General features: G+C 43.8%; 2 protein-coding genes across 2 annotated transcripts in view; one reads left to right on the top strand and one right to left on the bottom strand.

Annotated features, from left to right (window-relative positions):
- Window positions 1-21,050, bottom strand: part of SYN3 (synapsin III) — a 190,167-nt gene that overhangs the window by 84,397 nt on the left and 84,720 nt on the right. The gene's annotated exons all lie outside the window — the stretch shown is intronic.
- TIMP3 (TIMP metallopeptidase inhibitor 3) overlaps window positions 1-21,050 on the top strand; it is a 37,062-nt gene that overhangs the window by 599 nt on the left and 15,413 nt on the right. The gene's annotated exons all lie outside the window — the stretch shown is intronic.

The following is a 21,050-nucleotide window of genomic DNA, read 5'->3' as shown; positions in this document are numbered from 1 at the left end:
AAGAAACCCCCCCGGTAGGCGCTACGGGAGTCCGACAGGACATCGGTGCTCACTGTGGCAGGGTACCCGTTATCACAAGCCCTGCCAGTGGCTTTAAAGTTGTCCAAACTTGCTAGGAAAATCATTCTCCCTCCTGCCTTTAACTCCTCTGTACCAAAACGGCGGCTGTGTGTGGTTATCCGTGTCTGGTCTCTAGGGAGCGGCTGCTCCCGAGTGCCAGAAAAAGCCACTGCAGGTTCAGCTTCCCTCGCTGATGGGAGCCTGGAAAATATTTATAAAACAGCTTTAAACTGGGGAATCCTTCCAGGAAACTCAGCAGTTCAAAGCTCTGCTTGTTACCGCCTCTTCTCTAGCCTGGATCAACAAGCGTGCCACCGACGTGCTGCTGCCAGGAGCTTGTCCTTGCTGTGAAAGTAAGGCTGGGAAACCATTTTTGCACAGCTGAAGCTGCACACAGCGTGTGGCCTTCATTTGCTGCGTTTGAGGAGCAGGTCTGCTTTCCTGCTCTGCTCAGGTCATGTTGGAGCAGCTTGGGGGCTGTTTTCAGTTCAGTTTTAAGAAAGCTGGTGTTAAGTAAGTTTCTGTTGTGAACAGACCCTGATGCCAATGTATTTCTGCCAGATGGGTAAATGGCTAAGAGTAGAGCAAACTGCAAAGTTTCACATGGCAGCGCTCCTAAACTTCAGGGCGTGAAGTTTTCCTGTTTATTACTCTGCCTCTGATGGAGTTCAAAGTCATGTCCATCACCTCCCCGCTCTCTGCCCTGCAGTCTTCCTTGTATCTCATACCTCGGCTTTGCTTGGGGATGTGGCAGCTCTCAGGCTGATGCCAGGGGGGTAGTCGTGCCTTCAGGCATCCTGCTAATGCAGAGAAGCACGCAGGGAAAGAGCAGCTTGAGCTGGAAGGTGACTTACATGCACGTTGGGTTAAGACCGTGGTTCTGTATGAAAGACTGAAGCAAAATCCTGTGCTGGAACGCGCTAAATTTGCTAGAACTGTCTGGAAAATGTGATGCTCCTGCAGGCTGATTTTTAGCAAACACTGTCAAGTTGTTTTTTTTTTGTTTTTTTTTTTTAATGGCAAAAAACACGCTAAGGCTTTCTGGCTGTGGCGGAGTTCACCATCTCCATGGGAATTGAGGGCAGGGTGCTGGTGTGGCCGTGGGACAGACGAAACCGCGCGCTGCGTTATAAAACACGACGAGGGGAAGAAAGGGACTTGGCAGCGAGTTTTTACCGCTCTTGAAACTCCTGACAAAATACCAGCTCCGAGGGGAGGAGTCAGTGCAGTAAGGGCTGGAGCAGAAGAGCTTTTTAAAATAGCTCCTAAACAATATGAGAAATTAACTAGCTAGGTGGCAGCCTAGGAGAGGCTTTTCATCGTCCAGAAGCGCTGAATGCTGAAGGAGAAGGATTTTAATATAGCACTAATGTAAACTCTCGCTGTTGGTCTTTCGTGCCTAGCCAGTGAAGTCCTGCTCTCAAGTTTATTCCCTTCCCCTTTAATCTCACGTCACCACACATTTAATTTTTGATCATCCTCCAGCTCAGTTCTGATGCAGCCTCCCAGCTCGGCAGTCATTAGAAGGTTTTAATCTTTGCAGAAACAGATGCTCGAATAAACCTATTGGAAAACACATGCGAGATGTACGTCCTGTGGATGTGAAGGTTGTGGCTTTGTAAAGCGAGCCTGGAGGACATACACCACAGTTTTGTTTTCTTCCTTTAAAAAATCAAAAAGGAGACTCTCCTGCTAGACTGGTCACAAGGGTCTTTTCACCCAGCTTGAGTGTTCCGCACCATGAGTCGAGCAAAAGTGAAGAGGTGTGTCTCCTCTGGCCCTTTGAGGTCAGTCAATAATAAAATTTGCTTTTTTAACTCTTGGCTTTCTTTCTTTAACTGGATCAATAAGTGCCAGAACAGGCAGTACAATAATTAGACAAACAGCAACTGCTATGACATGCCATCTGAACTTTGCTTCCTCCCCTCCCACCCCCTGCCTACGACCCCTTCCAGATGTGAATATTTTTCTTTTGTTTGAATTAAGAGACCTTTTGAAAGAACAGACACCAGGCATGCTTTGTTCCATTGTGACAAAGCTGTGACATTTCCAGCTGGACATAGCTGACATGAAAAGGGCTTGTTTGTCCCTTTTTTGCAGGAGCAGCAGGAACTTTTAAGCTTGGCTGCTGAGTGTTGCATTCACAGGTCTGGAAAAACACCTCCTGCCTGGATTTCCCCCCTACCTCTCCTTCAAAAAAAAAGGAAAAGCAAAGTATGTGAAATCACTGGTTGGATTTTGACAAACCAATCTGCAAACGATAAAGAAAGTACTTTGTCCACTCCACACCTATTTCCCTTTCATCTTGCGCATATACTTCAGAAAAGAGCCGTGGCACTATGAGCTGTCTCTTACCTAAGTTCAAAGGAGCCTGAAATAACATTCTTTTCTATAGGTTGGGTTGGGGGAAGAAATGTCTATTTCAGCAAGGGTACCTGTAAGAGGCTCCCCTCTCCTTACTCTTGGTTAAGTTGGAGTTGGCAAGCTTTGGGGAGATGGAGACAACCTCTTAGAGTCCCTTGGTGTGAGGGGAGCCATCCATCCCTCCATCCTGACATGCCATGAGCTGAGTTACAAACATCTGCAGTGGCTAGCCTCCTTTCAACTGGGGGTGTGATAGGAGAAAAGCACGAGTCAGGAGAGGAGGAAGATCAGAAGTTTGTGTAGCCCAAAGTCTAAGGTCCTAATTGAAAACCAGCCCTTTTTCTTTCATGGCTTTTTTTTGACTTCACCATTCCACCTTTTTAATAGAAGACTAGAAGGGATATGCAGAACAATTTGATCAGATGTGAGATCTTAAAGATGCAGTCTTTCCCTTGATGCGCATGTGTATGGACTCTGGTAAGGTCACATGTGCTGCCTTATCCATTAAGGCAGACAGTAAGGTTTTGGATTTACCACTTAGGAGTTTAAATTAAAGGTTGAAAGAAAGCTACTTCAATTAATTTTAATACAAATCCTTCGAGTTGAGATGAATTTCAAACAAATTTATGGATTACATGCCACGATAATGGTTGCAAGAGTGCTATATCAACTTAAAAATTGTACTTTTGTTGGGGAAATAATGGTGTGGTTTCATTTTTAGACTGGACTTCCCTTGAAGGCATTTTAGAAACATGAGATCTGAGAAGTCCCTCTGTAAACTTTTTTTTTATAAAGTAAATTCCATTATAAATGGGAAGAAGTTGAGGAGATTGGTTTAACTTTTATGAAATTCCCATGTCCATGGTGAGAAATGGCATTCCTTGTGCCTGGTCATGCCTTCTGACAGAACGATCACCATTCTGAACCGAATTGTGCTATGAAGTAGAAATAGAAGTTGCTATTTGTTATTTTATTGGATATTTACAATTAAAGTAGAGCCAAATCCTGCTCTGCTTTCTCAGAGTAAAGAGATCACCTTATGGGATCTGGAGTTTGTCACTTCTCCAAATGTATTTATTGAAAAAAAAAATGTGGTGAGAATTACTGTTTGGAAGATGTAGTGCAGAATGTTATATAAGGCTCCTTCGGTGTCTTGTTACCATTGCATGTGCTTACTCCAGATTTCCTGCAGGAAGTAACTCCACCAAGACCTCTGAGCCAGCAGAGAGCCAGATGTTCTAACCTTGGGTCTTAGAGCTCCTTGCTTTATGAAGATGCTTTTTTATTTCTTATTTTCTCTGTTTTCCCACCTGTTTTGGAGAGCTCCCTACCTGGTAATGCTCCTTTAACGTTCCTGGGAAGAAGCAGGCTGGTGGGAATGAAATTACGTACAGCTACATGCAGTGCTAGCATTTTTTAGCTTAGCAAAGGTTTTCACCTGGGATGGGGAAAGGTCTGCTTTGGTTATTCAGGATGTTTGGACTTGACCATAGAAGAGGCACAAGGTAGCAGGTTCATTCTCAGCTTTGTCTGTGGACTTCACATTTTCCAAGACCTCGCCTTACAGGGTCTCTTAGATATAACAACTGGACTGGTATCTGATGAAATGGGTCTTTGCACTCAAGTGAAATCCTGCTAACAGTCATGGTGGGACCAAGGGTCTTTAGTAGGAGCACTTGGTGAGTCACCTTTGCCTTAATTGGATGTTAAAGCTAAGATGAAAACTTATTTTTTTCCTGTAGCAGTATTGTCTGAGGTTGTATTTCTTTTTCCTCACAGCTCCAGTACCATGTGGTGCTCTTATGTAGCCCAACCAAGCATGCATCACTGAGAAAAGGAGCCCGTTTGGTCTGTGCAGGAGGTCTTCTCATTAAATGAAGCTCCCACTGTATGCTCCGGATGGAAGTTCATGAAAGCTAGTAAACCTGAGAGGGCAGCTTGATGTGAGTTAGCAGGCAGGGCCAGGCATGCTGTGCTTGTCAGCTCTGAGCCAAACCAAGCTGAGGGCCTCATTTCAGTCCTAATAATGTCTGGGATGCATGTGCTTGAGTTTCATTTTAGTGATGAGGTTTTTGTTGTTGTTCAAGATGAGGAGGCTTTTGCTCGGATGTGCTGCATATTACTCTAGACTTTCAGGGTATGGCTCTCCTCTTTCATGTACTTGAAAGTACTTCAAGTGCCTGCGTACCTGAGTCCCAGAGGAGGGAGACATGCTGCTGGGGCTTTATTAAAACCCAGAAGTCTTCCTGTAAAGTGGTACCAGAAGGAGCATACTGAAGTTGTCTGTGTGCTGCCCACTGGTGACTGCTACCAGTGTTATTTCACCTTAGCGGGGTAAGTGCTTCTTTAAAGCCCGAGTTAAACTGGACTTGCTTTGGAATATCTTAGAAAAAGTGTTAACCGATGTCCTGATTCCTGTGCTTGTCTACTGGGAGAGTGAATAAACATGAGGCATATGAATTTCAAATTTCTGCTGTCTGAAAGCATTAGGCTGGTACTGGGTCTGAGGTAGAAGAGACCAAGGTGAGTTAAATAGTTTTACACCCTCTTACACCAGATCTAAATCTGGCTCAGTTATCAATATGGAAAGAGAACACTGGACCAGCATCATAATTTAAGTAAAGCAGGTGTAGTGCCACTGGTCTCAGCGGCATTTCAGTGGCTTTTATCAGAGTTGAGTTGACAGTTTCAAGTTTCCAAGAGGAATGCTACAAACACCAAAGTGCTTGAAACTGTATTTAAAAAAAGCAGTTAACCTTCTACTGTAATGTGAAGTAGTTCCCTTGAGTGACCAGAGTGAAGATTTAGTAGATTAGCTGACAATGTCTAATAACATAAAAATGCATGTTGTTTTACACAACCCTGATTATTCTATTTATTCAACATTTCTGCCAGCTAAAAACGATTCTGTGAGCCTTTTGGAAACAAGATAGAAGTCTCTTGAGTTTCGTGCTGGTAAAACAAATGTTGACTATGAATAGTCCAAATTCCTGCTCATGTTTATACAAGACCTTTCCAAAGGGCAATTTCAGCCCTTAGAAACAGAATACAGACAATAAAACAATATAAATAGCAGAGAGATGCATCAGCAAAAATCATCATCAGACCTCATCAGACCTCATCAAATATCAGCAGCAGTTTGCTTGAGATGTAGAATATCATTTTTTACTGAAGAAAGGAAGGAATTGATGTGGGGTATCCTGGGGACTGAAATCCACTGGGAACCAGCAGAGAGCAGTTCTTGGGGAGGCTGTTTTCAGCCTGGGGGGAAAGTCTTGGATTGGACTAGTGGAGGACTGGTGGTCTGCGTCAGTGGACTCAGGTCTGAGAAAGTCCAGCTTTGTTGCTGGGTGGGGAAGAGGGTGATGACACAAATAGGCTCAGTCAGAAACTTGTAATGGGAAAGGTATTTAGGAGCTAAAGAAGCTGCAAAGACCCATCAAAGAATGGTCCTGGAGTATGAGAGAAGAGTTACTGGAGAAGGGAGTGATGCTGTATGGAAGTGTTGCTGAAGAACTAGTTACAGGCTGGTCAAGTGAAGAAGAATCATTAGCTGGGATGTGTGATAGGCCACCCTACCTGAAACTGGGGCAAGCCCAAGGTGGATCTGTGCCATCCAGGGAAGTGAAATGGGTACTGTGGCTTCAGTAAAAAGATGGGCAGTACAACACTCATAAAAAAATAAAAACAAAACAACAACAGTATTCTACTGATTGTTCTCTAACAGCCTGTAGCATGTTTGTTTTTGACTGGTGATCAGGGCTCAGGCTTTGAAAAGCCTCCATTTAGAGGAATGCACAGTTCCTGCAAATAGCCCTTCAAGAAGTGCACATTGCAGGGCTGTGTGTGCAAGAAGTAGTTTTGCTTTATTTATTTATTTATTTATTTATTTTTTAATTCCCCCATGGAATTTATAAGGAAAATACAGTATAGCTTGAAAATGATGTGGATTCCACATCAGGAGAGGCAAATGAAATTAAGCCAAACACAATATGTTGTCTAAAAGTACTTTTCATATACATGAAGTAGTAGCCTGACTCTGTGCAGACAGGAGATGCTGGGTGAGCATGCAAATGGCAGAGCTGTCATTGTGCAGTACCTATTGGTTATTGACAGAAATACACACAAAAAACAATCATTGTCCTTAGTTATGCAGCCACTTCAGTAACAGATGGGTATTGTAGCCCTGCTGTTTCTCAAGAACTTGAAACTGGTTTATATGGGAGGTAAAGACAGGTATATGAAAAATTCCAAGGATGAAAAAAGACCCTGTTAAAATTTTCGCTTCTTGCTTCCTTGACTTTGACATGTAAAGGACTGGGTTTCTCCTGGCCTGCATGATCACTGGTACTTCAGCAAAGTGGATATAAATTGCACTGCATTTGCACAACACTTGCACAGATAGCAACAGCTGCACCAGGTGCAACAGTGTGAAGGTAACACATTATTATTTCTTGCTCCCTGGTGATTCATTAAAAAAAAAATAAAATAATCCTACAACAGCACATTGGAAACAGGAGTACTTCTATTCCACAGGGCCATGTTCAAACTGACCCAAGCTCCTGCTGGCCTGGGCTGAAAGACATGAATTTTAATTCCCTTGTGCTATATTGTAATTACAGCACTGGGACTTCAACATCTGTTTCCCTTTCTCAGTGTTTCTCTCCATGTCGGGTGTTGCTGCAGTGCAGCCCCCAGGGAGGCCTGCTGGCATTATGTTAGTCTCTTAATTTTCTATAGAAGAGCACTGGAGCATTTGCTCAGACAACAAGTTCAGTCCCTCATGCTCAGTGAATACATGAACAAGCAAAAAATCTTGCTCCTCTGGGGCTTAATCAGCCCTCTCAAATTTCTGTTGTCAGCTGTAAATAGGAAGCTCTTCCCCTAGCGAGCAGGTTTTTGGTCTCCAAACAGTTAAAATACTTAGAGGAGGGGAAAAAAGTGCTTGCTTGTACCAAGACAGGAAAACCTCAGAATGGAAAACTTCCACTTGACTTTGAAAGACAGGAAATAGCTGGTGCTGGAGAGGCAACAGGTAGAGGAGGAGAGATCTGGAGGATGTCTGAACAAGACCAGCTATTCCCCTGACGCTTCTCCTTCAGCCCCGCGTCCTCTTGGGGAAGGTGTTCCAGGCTGGCCGTGCTTTTCCGAGCCCTTTATACGCTTTCCAAACACCCGCCCCGGTTTCCTACTTCCTGCCTTGTCTGACACCGCTATAAATATCCCGCCTGCCTTTCATCGGGCTGGAGGCACACACACGCTGCAGATTAAAGGGGTTTGAGGTGGCAGCACGCAGCGGCCTGTAGGCCAGCCCTTGTTGAGTGTGGGGCTGCTGGGTCCCCCGCTTTGGATTCCTGTTGGAAAATGGAGGGAGTCCTTCAGGACTGAAGCGGCCTCCCTGTTTATCGTGGTCACCTCTGGGCTGGGATATAAAGCCCTGCTTCCAAGTGAACAGTTTCCTCCAGTAAATAATAAACTGCACATGGCCCAGAGCTAAAAACTGAGCAGTTTCTGGTATTTGGGAAGAAGGTAGGGTGGGGAAGAGAGGTTGGAGAAGGAACAGGAGACGCTGGTTGAGGGACCACGCTACATGGAAAAGTACAGCAGTTGCAGTAACATGTACCTAAAGTGCCCTGGTGAAGAGGATCAGTCCAACAGGAAATAAAACAATGAAGTTTCCTCTGGGACACTTCAGTAGCCCTCACGTGCAAGTGCTTCAATAGCCAGAAAATACAGGGCCCTCCCTTAGTGTCCAGTAGGACAAAAACCCCAGCCCCAGAGAGGTGTAGGAAGACGGGCTGCAGCTCACATGCAGGTGACTCAGTGTTGCAAAGATTTTGCTGGGGTTAGGGCAGGATGAGTTCGTGAGCCCTTTGTTTTACTTTTCTAAATTTGAAGAGCAGCCCCTGTCCCTTTTTTCTTATTTTTTTCCCCCAAGGGGTCAGGGGATTAAGGATTTAGTTGGTTATTTCCTCAGAGGATCAAGATAAAAAGGAGACTTCAATAAGTCTGTTCCCATCTTCTCTACAGACTATATTTGCAACAGAATTAAGCAGCTGTCCTGCTTTTTCCCCCACTGTGTAACAGCCCAGAGATAGCGGATTCAACAATATCAGACAGAATTCCTAGGTGGCACAAGACAGGACGGTTTTAATGGAATGTTATCCATTCAAAGAGGAGTTTGGCTAGACCTGGTGGCAAACACACAGTGACCCTTACCAGTAGGTTCCCTTTAGCACCTTCGCTTTTGAACAAGCATACTGCGATACCACCTGTGATCGAGGGTCATATGCACCATCCATCTAGTCTGGACTTCTGATGCTGACACCAATATCCCTCCCAGAAGCCTGATATGGGATAGCCCAATTTTCTCATAGTCTCTTCTGTGGCTGTCATCCTAGTTCCTTGTATTTAGTGATCGATTCACACCCTGCAGTTTTAAGTTCCTTCCAAAACTCTTCAAAGGCATTTGATAGTTTAACCCTGGAGAAGGCATTTTGTTATCAGTATAAGTGTCAAAACTACTTTCCATGTGAGTTTCCCAGCATATTCTAGTTTGTTCTTTTTCTTTTTGGCCTGCAGGATGGGAATCATGTATTTATTCATATTTTGTTCTGAGATGTCTCCTGATGCTTACCAAATAATAATGGGGCTATAAGGCTAGAGCTATAGGTCCTTGTGTTTGCAGAGCCCTGCACCTCTCTGCTGTGTGACTTAACAGGAGTCTGCAGGAGTGGCACTGGCAGCTAGAGCTGCATGATTCAGAGCCCTGAAGACATGGGGTTCTGTGCTCCGCAGGGCACGGTTGCCTGTGCTCTGGCAGATGAATGGCTCATCAGATAATAATGTGGTCTCTGATGGTTTTTTTGTCATTCTCATCTGCTTTCCACATTTACTCCCTAGCTGTGAAATCATGAGAACTGCTCACAGTGTTATGGAGAAACTGCTGAGACTTTCTTAGGCAGGTCATGTGGTCATTTTATCATTTACACTATCTTACCTTGAGGTGTCCAGCAGCAGGGAAGGGCTTTATTTGAGCTAAGGCTGTGTTGGACCAAATTGTGTTTGATCCCAAGGACACTCATCCTCTCCAAAAGATTGACTCTTCCTTTGAAAAACAGCACAGCAAATTGGGAAGCAGGTTCTTACTGGCCTTTCTTCCCATGCTATGTTTAAGTTGGTTGAAGAAACGGTGTAGGTTGAAAAAAGCAGGCAGCACCTGTGTGTTTGGCTGGATGGGAAACAAAGCTTTCACTAGTACCGGAAAGTTTTCAAGCCAATAGGTTCCTTCCTGTCCATGCTAGATCTCATGTTTGTTTCTGAATGCCCTTCTCTCATAGCAATTTCCTCCAGAACTAATAGCTTTTGGAAGAGGTAGAATAAAGGAAAGCATTGGGTCTTTCTTTTCCTCCAGTCTCAGAAATTGTACTGAGACCTTTTCCTGTTTGTCTTTTATGCAGTATGGTAGCTTGGACCATTGACGTAAACTTTGTCCTTTGTGCTGTTCAAAGCTCCCCTCTTCTGAATTTGACAACATTGCCTGCACGTATTCTGACTAGGCTGCCTCCTTGATGGAAGGACAGGAGAGTGGACAGAACAGGATCATAGGGTGGTAGTTGTAGTGGCACACCTGATGGGGGTCACGTTTCTCTGCAGGCTCCGTATTTGCTCATCAAGCCCTCATAAAGTCCATACACAGCAGGGTTCCTTCCAGCATATATTCCCCAACAGACATGTGGACCAGCAAAGAAAGATTGACCACAGTGGTTATTGAAAGATTATTGCAGTGGTGCGATGAGGCAGCCCCGCCAGGTTAACACCATAGTCAAATAGAGAAAAGGCAGCTTTTGTTCCAAAAAATATGCAGAGTTGTGGATAGGAGTGGAAGAGCTCCAAGGAGTTTCTAAAGGAGAGCTATTTAGCCCAGATGGGTTTGCTTTATTGATGAAATCCATCAGAGCTTCCAATAGCCACCCTAATGTGGGAAATTAGAACTGAAATGCTGATGAATGTAATTTCTCCTCTGAAGTGTGATTTTTGGACTATATCTTTTTATTTTATATATATATGTAATATATATTTTCCTCCTGAGAACATCTCTACCTGAGGTCCTTCAATGGCTGTATGTTCCTGAACGTACTGAAATTTGGGAATGTGAACAACCAGCATACACTGGAATCAACAGAGCTATCATGGCTAATAAATAAATAAATAAATCCAATCTGGCTTCTATATTCCTGGAGTAATTTCCCTTGGCAAAGAGCAAGCACCAAATAGAACTGTACACTCATGAGCTACATATATCAGACTTGACTGCCAATATAATAGCACGAGCAAGCAGGATCTGTGTTCCTTTCACCCAGAAAAGGAAAACCACATTTTTTGTGAGGTTTCACTTTAGGGATACTAGTCTTAGCCCCAGTTTGGTTTTAGAATATATTGGCAGCAAAGTGACAGCTGACAGGATCAGGCAATGCCAGTCTGCTTTCTGTAGAAGCAGTAATGTTTTCACTACTCAAGGTCTGAAGTATTACTTACTTCCTAACCTCTTTTGGAAGGTGGGAGGGGAATCCTTTTATTTTTCTTCATGCGTTTTCACTAACGTCCCTTACCAGAAAACATTCCTGTGAACTGCAGTGAGAAAGTAATCTGTGGCTGTTTTGCATAGTTAGATAATTTGTTGTTTTTGTTTTTAAGCCAAATTGTGACTTTCTGAGGCCAGCACTGCTCCAAACCTTATTAATAGTAGTACTTGTCATTTTGGAGGTTTTGTCTTTTCATTTTTCTTTATACATGATCATTTCTGGTTTTGCTAATATGCACTTGCACTTCCTCTGTTTCCTTGCTTGTGGAAGGAAGCAGTGGAAGGAAATTGTGTGCATTGGTACCCTGGTTTTGTCTGCTTTTCCCACAGAATACTGGAAGCAGAGTTGAAACTACTCTTTGGTAAGCTAGACCTCTGATTTTTCTCAGGGGAAAAAAGCCATGTAAGTATTCTTAGTTGGTATATTAAGTGCGAAATTAAGCAGCTCCAAAGGGGATGAACAGCTACCATTCAGAAGGGGAGTGCCTTTGTGCTTCTGGCTTCTCCTCAGAACCACAACAGTTCAGTGTTCTTAACTCAAAGAGTTTCCCTTGGAGTAGTGGAAAATCAGAGCCAAGCAAGGCTTCTAAAACTCCAGGCTTAGACGTGTGCCTCGTGTGCGTGTGTGTACATCTTGCGGTTCAGTGATGACCCTGATGACTTCTTGAACTTCTAATGACAATGCAGCTGTCTGTTCATGGTGCTAATTAACCCCAAAGCTGATTCCTCCCTCCCCCTCGTTACCCGCTCAGTGAATGAGATGTGAAAACAAGAAGACGACTTTTCCCGTGCCCTTAGGGCTGTCTGAGCCTGGCAGCAGTGACCCTGCTTGAGTCGAACTGAAAGAGCTGCTGCGCAATGGCCCGTACTTCTTTTTAATGGGTTATTAAAATTCCACCTTCTCCCCCTCCCTCCAGTCCTGTTACAGTTCGGAGTGAAGGCACTTAGGGGAAAACAGCTGCAGGAGTAACTTTTCCTCTTTTCTTTCGGAAGGGCAGAGGCAGCTGTTCAGCTCCTAAGTCTGGGGATTCCGCCGCTACTTATGTAGGGCCTGATCCCACTCCGGCTGAAATTGGAGGCAGGATTCCCACTGGGTTCAGCAGGCAGTTGAAGGAAGCAGCTTCAGGAAGCAGCCTGCAATCAAACAATACTGCTTCAAAATGTTGGAAATGGCTAGAAAGCATAGAGAGAAGAGGAAGGCATTTGTCAGAGCTGACTTGCCTGCAGTCTCAAAGAACAAGCACTCAGCAGCACCGTGCTTTTACTCGAGGAGCAGGTTAAATGACCGTGTCTGTGGTGTCCTAAGTCGTTTTTTAAAGACAGCTCTAGTACGTCTGCATTCGTTTATGGTCCATGGTGTTGACAGGCTTTTATTGGCGCACTGAATTAAAGGACTTTCATGTTGGGTGCCCATTTTGGCTTAGATCCCCTTCGAGATAAGGAAGAACAGGTTTACTTTTTGAAATGATGCCACCTCCTGGCACCTGCAGCTTTCACTGGCAGGAATTTGTCACTTGGTGCTTTTTAGAAACAAGGGTGGAAAATGAAAGTTACTCTTGCTTTTGTCATTAGAGCTTGTTGTTGTCACCTCTGATTTACAGAGCGAAAGAGGAATCTGGGCATGTGTTGGAGAGGGTTGGGATTTCTCTTCCGCAGAGAGTTTTGAAATGGTGGAAATTCATTCAAAATGAAATGGGAGGGAAAATTAAAATATTACAGTCTTCTGAATGGATTTTTCAGGAAAAAAAAAGATTATTCTGATGCATCTGAAACGAATGTTTTGAAGGGTTAAGAGGTGTCACATTAACATTTAGACTTCAAGAGAAATTAAAGAGAAACGCTGACTCAGGATGAAAATAGGTTTCATTTTTTTTTGAGGAGAAAAATAAATATTTTTGCTGAAGTTGATGCTTTTCTTAGAAATTTGTGACTTAAGTAAAACCACATTTCCTGACAGGAAAAAGCATTCCAGAAACAATTCTTCCAGTCCTGTCCCTGATGATTTAACAGGAACAACCTCCCCTGCAGGAGATGGTGATTTTGATCAGTTTACACGCTACCTCTCAAGTTGGGAGGGATCCTGGGTCATTAGTCCTCTGGGCTTTGTGGTTATCTTTTTCTGGATGCTGAGGATTCTCTTTAGTACACATCTACCCACCCCTCACTTGTTTTAGCCCTCGGCAATGGGCAGTTCTCTGTGGGTTTGCTGCATTAATGAACAAACAAGCTTGTGGCTGTGCTGCTTGCTGTCAGAGGACTGAGATGAGGCATTTCCCCTTACATTTGTGTTAGTGCCCTTCCTGTCAAGATGTTTAAACTTGCTTACACCTGTGCTCTGGTTGTGAGCTTCACCCGAGCTCTGCAAAGCAGGCTCCTGGGAGGTTAGCTCATGTTCATGGCTTTGCTGAAATCTAATGACTAACCATCCATGTCTTGTATAAAGCATTTTGCTTTTCTTAAAAAAAAAAATAAAAAAAATAAAGTGACAAGAACACGTAAGAACTGATACCAGAATGCAGGCCTAACTTGCCCAAGTTAAAACTTAAATGGAAGATTTTGGTAAGAATACTTTATGAAGCTCTCAAACTCCAGTAGTACAGGTGAGCTAGTTGACTGGTAGGTTAACATTAATTAAACCACCATCAGGTTTTTATGGTCAGACTTGAACATTTCCACATAAAAAGCACCAATCAGCAATACTGACCAGGAACAGACCACTACGGGTTAGTCTTGGATTTGTGCAAAAACAAATAAAGATCCCACAGTGAACAATTGGTGGTAGGGCAGGCACTACTAACTATTTAGTGCGTTCTCTGCTTAAGGAAGTCTAGCCAAGAGCCGTATCGCATTAATATTTTACTGGGAACACCAGGATGAACATAAGTGTCAGGGTAGTAAGGCAGTACATAACTTCTGGACATCTATTCTGCATTGAGCCCTTTGGGCTGTCCATGAACATGAACTTTTGAAGAAAATTCCTTTTGATGAAGAAAGTTTGGGTAATAAAAGAACTAAATTACCATTTCTCTATGTCACCGTTTCTAAGGAGCAACTTTAGCTAGTCTGTCAGTAGGACAGTCAGGGATTTTCTGAGGAAACCACTTGAAGAACAAAAGTTGCTGGCCAGTGTCTGCCTATCCTTTCTGCTGCCAGTGCTCTGTGTCTGTGCACTGGGAAAATCCTGCCCCTTCAAAGCCAGAGGATGTACAATGTGCAATAATTATTCATGTAAATGCTTGTTGCTTACAGATGTTCTTGGACTTCCAGCTCTTCTAATTACCTCTTTTCATAAGCCTCTCATATCAGTCTCCTATTTATTTTTTTTTAATCTTATTCACAAAACAAATCATCACTGAGTAACTCTGGCCCTCGATGTCCCTCTGATGGTTGAAACTGAAGGCTGATGTTTAAGCACACAGATAGGGTGGGGTACTTGATGGGATGCTGGCCAGGTGGGTGAGCTGGCCAGTGTGAAGTTTGCCCGGCCAGTGTCCTGAGAGCTATGCCCTAGGTCTTTAAATGGTGCTGAGACTTCAGGGTGGAATTTTTAATGTAGCTGAACTCAGAAATTTAATCCATAGTATTAGTGACTGCGGTTAGATAATGGACTTTAATAAAATGGGTGATTAATACGTTCCTTAAGCATCATGATAAACCAGAATTGTCGTGGACATCATCTCCAGTGGACACTCCACAGAGGCTGTCAGCTTCTGAACAAGTTACAGCATGACAGTGGGCAAAGGTACTGGCTGCTGACAGCAGAAATTGCTTGAATGCAGGTTTAATTCCAGTGTCAGGCAGGCTTATTACTAGGTCCTGTAGGGTCTGGTGCAAATAGGAACAGCAGAGCAGCACATATAGGTCAGACCTGGTTAAATATGTATACCTCTTTGACATGGACAGCTGCTGACTCTATCAGTTCAATGCAAGTTTTCCAATGCAGGAAGGAATTGGCAGGTCCACCCAGTACCCTTGAAATCTATATGTGTTCCCAAACAGTTCTTCCTCCCCAGCTCCTACGTGCAAAATGGAGTGATCAGCAGCATGCAGGCTCCTCGCAGGGCCTGGCACCCGTCCCGGCCGGGCGAGGTGCTGAAGGAAGGACTCCTCTGAAGTAAGTCACTGAGGCTGGGAGTGTCCAGGCCTGTGGCTTTTGATACTCCCCGTTTTGAAAGGTTTACGTGCGCTGTCAGAGCTGCTCCATTTCTCATGCACAGAAGAAAACTGCTTTCAGAAGGTCTTCTTTGCAGGACTCTCCTTCCTCCTCTTCCTCCTGTTACCCCATTTGGATGGGAGCTCCCAGTGCATTTGTGGATAGCATGGTGTGTTAAGGAAGACTAATAAATAGCAGATTTGACTCAAGAATTTTCTACTGCCTCCTTGAAAAATACAGTGATTAAGCTTGTTAACTTCACATATCAAAGAAAGGAGACTTAATGCTAAAGAAGCAAAGACATGCCAGTTCTACGTATCTGGCTTTAGAAAGGTCTCACTGTTAAATGAAAAGCAAAGTAGCATCTACCAGGTGCAAGCCTTGGACATTCACTGTATATACAGTTGAGTGCTGGATGAGGGCATCCTTTTCCCCCCTCTGCTGCCTTCTGATGTCTGTTGAGCAGTCTCTTGACTGCTTGGTGGAGATAGCGGTTTTGTTCTGAGAACTGGATATCAAAGTGCAACACGACAGCTTGCAAAAGGAACAACCATATCCCAGTAGAGCAACTTATCTACAGCTTCGCAGACCGAGGACTTTTCTTTCCTAGCAGAACTGAAACTTCTTCAAAAAAAAAAAAAATGCAGTAAAAAAGAAAAAAAATGGGGAAAAGGGGTGTATCTGCACTGTCTCTTCAGCTTCAAATCTCCTCACTGTCTACCTGATTGAGGTACACATAAGAACAACATCATTCACCTTCAGAAACAGCCATTGCATTTGAGGACTCTATGTTGCCCTTGCTTATGGTCAGCAGTACTTTATTCTTTAAGTGGTGCCTATGACCTTCAGGGAGTAAGAGTCTGCTCCATGTAACTCAGAACAGGATTTTTGTGATCCTAGGTTCTTTAAAGTACCACACAATCCATTTTAGTCACTCTAACACTTGTGCTTGTAGTTTATTCTTCTGATTGTGATCTGTGGAAATGTCCGATCAGCCTCACTTGCAATCATATCACTAAATCACAGCCAGAGGACACATTTTCTTCTTGCAAAGGCTGTTCCCCTAACGGTACTTCTTCAGGCAATTCATCTCTCTTCATATGCTCCAATTTGCTTTCTATGTTACAGCTCACTTGATGGGTTGGGAAACGATCAATGCCAGATGCACATTCCTTTCAGGCAGTAAATGCTCCTGCAGCAGTAAGCCATGCACTCCAGCTCCTTGTTTCATTAAAATCGCATGTGGTTTCCATTTGCCCCTAATTGGTCTCACCTCAGCCCTGCCATATTCTCCGAGTGGAACACTAAGAGCTGTGGCTCCTTCGAATGCTTCCAAAGAGCTGTGAGAAACCAGAGCCTTACTTGTCTCAGCCTGGCTTCCCCTTGTCTTGTATGTACTATGTCTACAATGCTTGATCCAGAAGTTAGGACTAAGTTAAATGTTACTCTTGAAGTCTTATGTAGACCAAAAGGAATAGGGAAAAGGTGTTTGAGTGAGGCATTACCTGACCAGCTTTGAGTCACATGCATATTATTTCTATCCATTGTTGTAAGTTGGCTCTGAAAGTGCATTTTGTTGGTTTCCTTTCAATACTGCCAACCTTGACTGAAAGCAGTTCGTTCTTTGCTAGTTGTCAGTGACACAAAACAAGGCAATGTGCTCTCTTCTGAGAACATCCCTTAGAGCGAAGAGAAGGTGCTGCTCTGCTGCGCTCTGTTTGTGGGGCACTCCTGCTTCTTCCACTTGCGTTGCTCATCCTTCCTTTACTCTGATACTCAACTACTGCTTTTTGCCTCTAGACTGAATTCATCTGTCAGCAACTAGTTAAATATTTAGTTGGGGGAAAAAAAAAAAAAGAAGCCTGACAAAAAGGAGACAGAAATGTCTAGTTTACAGGAGTGGATTTTGTTCCTCTTTATTTTGTCAGAAGATCCTGAGAGCTGTAGGCACGCTTGTTCTGCAGCCTGCAGCAGCTCTGTTTGCTTACTTCTGTAGCAAACCTAGAATGTGTTGTTGACGCAAGCTGTGAGTTTAACTTAGTGATGCATGTAACTCTTATGACTCAACTAGTCATGCTCTGCCTGTTCTAGATAATCTCTTGGTCCCGCCTGGCTTTCCTGAACTCAGTAGGTACTAATAGCTAGTAACAACAGATTTATTTTTTTTCTGACTTCAGCTTCTTTGTGTTTTAGTAAGAGGTATTTCCTGAAGCTGGTTTTGCTTGGCACAAAACGTACCATCTACACATAGACTTTAAGGATTGTTCTTGTAAATGGGTGAAAATACATTTTAGATCCCTCTTCTCTTCCTCCTCCTGTCAGTCTTCTCTCTGTCCTCCAAACAGTCTACCTGTGTATGAAAGTGAGGGAACTGACAGGAGGAGTTAGATGCAGGGGCAGTGCTGGGCAGCTGAGCATCAACCAAATCGCGTGTAGGAACCAGAATGAAATATCTAGAAGAGAATTTTCAGTTTCTTGTTTAAGACTCTCTTTTCTTTCTGTTCACGATGTATTTCCAAGGCAGTACTGCTTGGGCTTCCATAGGGTGAGATGCACAATATAGAGAGGGAGTGAAATGCTTGCTACCTCAAAAGTGATGCCACCTCAAAATTTGTGTTCAGTTAATAAGCTACAGGAGAAATGCCAAGCACAACCCAAATTCTGCTTGTTTCATGCAACCTTGCATATTTAATGTGTGGTCTTGTTGGGAGGATTAGCCTTCTCCCACATAGGGAAAACCCTTCTAGAACAGTTTATATCTTTTTTTTTGAAGTGATGGGAGGTCTGATGCAGTTGATCATGTGTGAAAGAATGTGTCATGCCTGTTTTGTGGTGTTGGAAGTGAGGCAATTTCAGTGTGTCCTGCAAACAGGCTCTCAGTGCCTAGGAAAAGCTGTAGAATAGAAAGGAATAAAAAACCTGCTTACTATTTAGCAACTGCATTTATGATCAGTTGGTTCAAGTAGAACTTGGGTCTGGATGATCCCATTTAATTGCCTTCTGCTTTCTGGGGCAGGCTTCAAATAGCCTTGCAGTGCCACAGTTAGGGACAGTTTTCTGATCTGTAGGACGAAGGCCAAAAGTGGTTTGAAGGCCAATAGTTCTGGTCAGAAATTGGAGGGACAGATACCTGGGTGTCTTCCCTTCCTGTTTTTATTTAGACTTATGTCAGTCAAAATGTTCCAGAAAGCTTAGTAGTTACTGATGGAAGTACAAGTTCTTTCCACTGTGCTATTTTTTGTTGTTACTGACTGGTAGAAGCGGTTGGTGTTAAGAGGGTGCTCTTTCTTGATCGGTGTTCCTCAGAGTGTGATGAAAAGCCAAAAGGTCAAGATTTGGGCTGTCAGTTGAGTAAGTTAATTGGGAGCTAGCTGGTGAGGGGTATGAGAGGAAGGCAGCCAGCAGCAAACTGCTTACTTCACTACCTCTTTTTTTTTGGTTTTGTGATGAGCTTCTCCAGTGATGCTTTCCAGCAGCACTGCTGCCCTTGGCGTGTTCCAAGACAAAGCAAAAGAGGCTTTCATTGCTCTTGTGGCTTTGGCTGGAGGTCACGGTGGAACAAGGCAAGAGAAAGCTCCTCTGTTGTATTTTTTCAGCCTTCTCAGTCTTTGCAAGAAGCCTTCAAATTCAATACTCCAGTTTGTAAAATAATTCTGTTTTGGTTACATGGGAGGATGCGTCTTTCAGTACAGACAAATGATCAGACGGACTGGGGACTTGCATCTGTTTTTTGCCCTTTTGTGACCCCCTGCTGGCATCAGCATTTCCCCCTCTGTTCTGCTTTGCCATAAAAGTGGAGGAACGGGTGAGCGGGTGTTTTCCTGTCCCTCTTCCAGAGACAGCCCCACCCGCTGGCTTCTCATGCAAGCCTGCAGCCACCAGGCAATTTAACAGGTCCCCAAGAGGCTGCGTACAGCTGGGCCAGACTTCCAGTCCAAAGGACACAATCCACTTGAAATTATGGCCCTCTGTTATTAGGGAGGCCAAGAGTGTTGGTAATGATTGCTAACAGATCAGCCGGGGTGTGGGAAAAGGAACCGAGCTTGTGTGAGAGAGGGAGAGCACGAGACAAGCACAGAGCAATTCTATCCTTTAAGCAGCACCATCAGCATTTCTACAATGCTAGCAAATCTGTGTGTGAGAGCATCCCGCCTTGGCCAGCTGACTGATACCTCAGTAGGGTGCTAGGGGTGCTAGGAAGTTTTAAACACACCCCTGGCCATAGCCCTGTGTGATGGAAGCCCCATGGCATGTACAGCACCGTAAGGAGCTCTTGTGAGACAGGCCGAGTGGGAGAGCTGCTAGTAAGCTTGGGGAAAAGTTCTCAGTAACTTGCTCTTGGGAGTGGGCACAGGTCCTTGGATGGGTAAAATGGCGGTCTTCCTCCTTGGCATGTCCCACACTGCGTGTTGAGGTGGCATTTCCAAGTGCCCCATTCTGTTGGGGTTGGTTTGGCAGTCCAGCTCCTGCTGTAGCCAGTGGCCTCAGGCTGTAGCTGATGTTGAAGAACGGGCGGGGAGAATAACTTCTCCCCTATGTCTTCATTAGTAAACAGCAAGAATTCTCCACATCCTTAATTTACTTAAGTGCAATGAACGTACGTCTCAGCCAAACTTCTCACTTAAAAATACTCATATTGCACACCAGAAAAAGAAATCCATGAAACAATAATGAGATTGTAGCAGATGTTTCTCTCCTGAGCTTTTCATGATAATTGGTCACAAGGGAGATGGGTTTGGAGCAAATCCTGGTCTCTAAAGGTTGCATGCCTGCACTTAAAGCTGCTGTTCATGGATGACAACCAGCCAGCTTGAGAGAAAGCATCTGGTTCTCTTGGTGTGGTTGGATGTACAACTGGGATTCGTGGTGTGAGCTTCCACACATACCACTGCCCTCTTGTTGACAGAAAGTGAGATTTGTGGTAGTGTCACCATCTAGTGGCTGATCCCGATAAAGGACACAGGCTTGGATGGAAAGATAGTTGGTGCCTTTGCTTTTTGCACAGGGGAAAAGGAGCCGCTAAGCTGCTGCTGCTACATGTGTGGTGGCTGGTAGGTGCCTAGATGAAAAGATTTTGTAAATACAAGTCCTTTCACCATATTGTTTATTCAGCCTGGCAAATGCTTGTCTTAATTTTGCATGGGTCCACTCCCCTCACCGGTTATTGTCCAATACTTTCTTCAGAAAAAGGCCACTCTCCGCTATCTCAGCTGTGAAGCTGGTGTCTCTCCTGCTCCATATCTTACCTTTGGACTTACTCGTCCTATGAATCTTTGAAAAAATGGCCACAGAGTAAGGGATAAAGTTAAGGAGCCTTTGAGTGGATTTGGATGGGTATGCATTTGGACAAGTAAAAGCACATGTAGGGCCTTTTTATCCTGTACCCATTCTCATTTGTTTGCCTTACCCAGTGTCATTTGGAAAAGTGTTTAGATGATTTTTGTGTGTGTTCATGTATATGTGCACATGTAGAGAGCTTCAACCATGATATAGATGCCAATGAAATACAAACTATGAGCTGTTTGCACTATGCTAGGCCTGTGGCAATTCTGAGCCATCTCTGTTTTTCTGAAGTATTAAGTCAGCTCACATTTAAAAGGAGGGAAAAAAAGATGCACACATTGGCTATTGGTGATACATTGTTAGATGTGTTCCTTGAATCCTCAACCACAGCAGGTTGTTACTTTCCTGACAGTTTTTTGGAGTATCATCTAAATATCCGGTTTTCTTTCTCTCTGTTCATTCTCCCCCTCATTTTTTTAATTGTGTCAACTTTGGAGAAGCAGCCTGTATGGTTTCTCCTCTTTGAATCACAGTATGACTGCCATGCTTATCTTACCAAGATTTATATCCCCATCTAATTTAACTTTTCATAAATAATTACAAATC

The sequence above is a fragment of the Aythya fuligula genome, chromosome 1, assembly GCF_009819795.1.
Source record: "Aythya fuligula isolate bAytFul2 chromosome 1, bAytFul2.pri, whole genome shotgun sequence".
In the NCBI taxonomy this organism is placed as follows: Eukaryota; Metazoa; Chordata; class Aves; order Anseriformes; family Anatidae; genus Aythya; species Aythya fuligula.
This window is presented reverse-complemented; position numbering and strand designations above follow the sequence as displayed.